This window comes from Cupressus sempervirens, chromosome 1, assembly GCF_028749045.1.
Source record: "Cupressus sempervirens isolate cs-2001-9-10 chromosome 1, ASM2874904v1, whole genome shotgun sequence".
Taxonomy (NCBI): Eukaryota; Viridiplantae; Streptophyta; class Pinopsida; order Cupressales; family Cupressaceae; genus Cupressus; species Cupressus sempervirens.
Genome location: NC_143118.1, coordinates 846768703 through 846772304, shown reverse-complemented (window position 1 = coordinate 846772304; position 3602 = coordinate 846768703).

The following is a 3602-nucleotide window of genomic DNA, read 5'->3' as shown; positions in this document are numbered from 1 at the left end:
TTTAAATATAATCTTATGTTAACAAATTAGATTATTAATAATTTATTATTTAAATAACATAATATTTACTAAAATCTTTTAAATAGATTATTAAATATTATTTATTTAAATTTAATTTATCAAAAATGAAAAAATAATCATTTAAAAATCCCATCAAAAAAATCTATTATGAAAAATTAATAAGAAAATTTTTAAAAATTATATGAAAAAATAGCAATGTATCTACCAAATATTCTATTGACTAAATAAATTATAGAAACTAAAAAATAATATTTAAAGAAAAATTAAACTAATATAGAAATAATTCAAAAACTAAAATCTTAATCAATTTTAAAAATCAAAAGTTAAATAATAAGCTATTGTGGAGTTAAAAGTAACTAACAGTTGCATGCTTTTGTGCCTACAACAATAAGCCAATAGGTGCACAATAATAAAATTATTTTTAAAAATATAATCTTATGTAAACAAATTAGATTATTAATAATTTTCAATTTAAATGACATAATATTTACTAAAATCTTTTAAATACATAATAAATATTATTTATTTAAATTTAATTTAATGATTTAAAAAATCTCATCGATAAATCTATTATGAAAAATTAATAAGAGAAATACAAAAAAATATGAAAAAAATAACAATGTCTATAACAAATATTTTATTTCTTGAATAAGTTATAGAAACTTAAAAATAATATTTGAAGAAAAAATTAAAATAAATTAACAATAAATTAAAATAATTCAAAAACTAAAACCTAAATCAATTTTAAAATTCAAAAGTTAAATAAATAGAGATCACAAGATGAGCTAATGTGGAGATCACAAGTAATTATTTTTCAAATAAATAAGAAAAAGAAAAATAATAGTTAAAAGTGGAGATACAAAATATTGAACAAACTAGATCATTAATAATTTTTAATTTAAATAGTATAATATTTACAAAAATATTTTAAATAGATTAATAAATATTATTTATTTAAATTTAATTTATCAAAAATTTAAAAAAAATCATTTAAAATTTCATCAAAAAATCTATTATGAAAATTAATAAGAGAAATACAACAAAATAAAATGAAAAAATAACATCTCTAACAAATATTCTATCGACTAGATAAATTATAGAAACTAAAAAATAATATTTAAATAAAAAATAAACTAATATAAATAAATAATTTAAAATAATTTAAAAACTAAAATTTAAGTCAATTTTAAAATAAAATTTAAATAGATAGAGATCACAACACGAGCTAATGTGGAGATCACAAGGTATTATTTTTTAAATAAATAGGAAAAGAAAAACAATATTTAAAAGTGGAGATTTAAAATATAATCTAATGTGAAAAAATTATATTATTATTAATTTTTAATTTAAGTAACATAATATTTACTAAAATATTTTAAATAGATTCATAATTTTTTTTTTTATTAGATATAAGAGAATTAGAAAATAGAAAGCAACCAAAGTACCACCACGAAAACCAACAAGGAGGCCAAGCCTCACTAAGGAAGAACAACATCAGCTGTACAACATAACAAAAAAGAGGAGAAGAAGGACTGTCTAACTAAAAACATCATAGTACTTGACCATCCAAGTAGTCCAACCTAAGGGGCCCTCCATCGAAACGACACTTTTACTTTCTTGAATCTGCATCAGCCTGAATAAATCTTCTTTTCTATCATTTACTTTCTTACTGATTTCTTTGTTCAACCTAATGCAAGCTTGCTCAAAAGCCTCCAAATCAGCCAAGGTTCTACGTCATTGGTATCCATGCTTCAACTTGTAGTAGAAAAAAGTAGTATGCCTATCATGAAGGAACCTTCTCATCTTGTCCTGCTCCATCAGCATAGTAGCTTGCACCTGCAAAGAAATTTTAAAATAAGTGAGTTTTCGAAAAAAAACTTAGTAAGATCCCTCGGCTTACCTTGGTACCTTTCCTTGTTCCTACACTTCCAGATCTGCCAAAGAATGTTAGATGACAAAATATTCTAAAATAAATTGGTATCTTTAGGAAGACCATTAATATGACCAATAATAATATCAAGAATATTAACATCAATAGGATAAACAATGCCAAACATTCTCCATATTTCTTTACCAAAAATAAAATCTAAAAGAATATGTCTACTAGTTTCAAGAACTCTACATAAATTACAAATATCAGAATTAGATAAATCTCTCTTAATAGGCAGCTTGTCCAACATGACTAACCATTTGAAGTGTCTAATTTTAGGCTCAACAGAATTCTTCCATAAGTTATCAAAGTATTTTTTCCAAACATCAGCATCATAAGAGGAGTACCAAACAACATTGACATGATCAATAATATTATTTATTTAAATTCAATTTATCAAATATGAAAAAAAAAAAATTAAAAAACTTCCATCAAAAAATTTATTATGAAAAATTAATAAGAAAAATATGAAAAATAATACGAAAAATAGCAATGTTTGTAACAAATATTCTATTGACTAAACAAATTATAGAAACTAAAAAATAATATTTAAAAAAAAACTAAAATAATATTTTAAAAAATTAAAATTAAAATAATTTTAAAACTAAAATCTAAATCAATTTTAAAAATCGAAAGTTAAATAAATAGAGATTGAGCTAATGTGGAGATAATGAGTAATTATTTTTTTGAATAAATTAGAAAAAGAAAAACAATAGTTAAAAGCGGAGATAACAACTAACAAATATCAAAACAAGAGTTAAATGTGGAGTGAGATAAAAACTAGATAGTAAATAATTAACGGAGAGGATTTATAATTTTTTGGCCAAACAAACATTTTCTAGCCAGCTCACAACTTTTTTGGCAAACTGACAACTTTTCCTTCAAAAATTCAATTTCGAGGAACAAAATTCTCACAAATAGCCTATCGACTAAATTATTTTTTTAAATAAATAGAAAAAGAAAAGCAATAGTTAAAAGTGGAGATAACAACTAATAAATATCAAAACAAGAGTTAAAAGTGGAGTGAGACAAAAATTGTCTGTAAATAATTAATGGGAAGGATTTACAATTTTTCGCCAAACTAACAATTTGACAACTTTTCCATCAAAAATTCAATTTTTGAGAACAAAGTTCACACAAATAGCCTGTCAGCTATACTAGCACTTGTACCTGTGAGAGGTTCAAGGGATAAGTCGACAAAGTTATTTAAGAAAATTATCATTGTATGGAATTGCATAGAATAGTAAGGGGTTAAACATAATTTTTTGATGATATATAGCATTATTTGTCAAGAAAGTATGATGTTTAGGGTGGTCTTATAATGCATAACAACAATGGTATTTTAGAAGCAAAAGATTAGTTTACAATAAAATTGTAAAAATTGTAAATTGTCATTAGAAGCATGCATAATGTTTGATAAAAGTGTTAACCAAAAAAGGTATTTGTGGAGCTAAATAGTAGTTAATAATATAATTGTAAATTGTCATTTGAAACATGCATGATATTTGATAGAAGCATTGTTTGTAAGTAAAAGTAAGTTCACCAAATTTGATGGTACAATGTATTTGTATGGGTATAACTTGTAGGATATCCCATAATATTTGAGCAGTGCATTTATTTAGATTTGGTATTTTTTAAAGTATATTATATT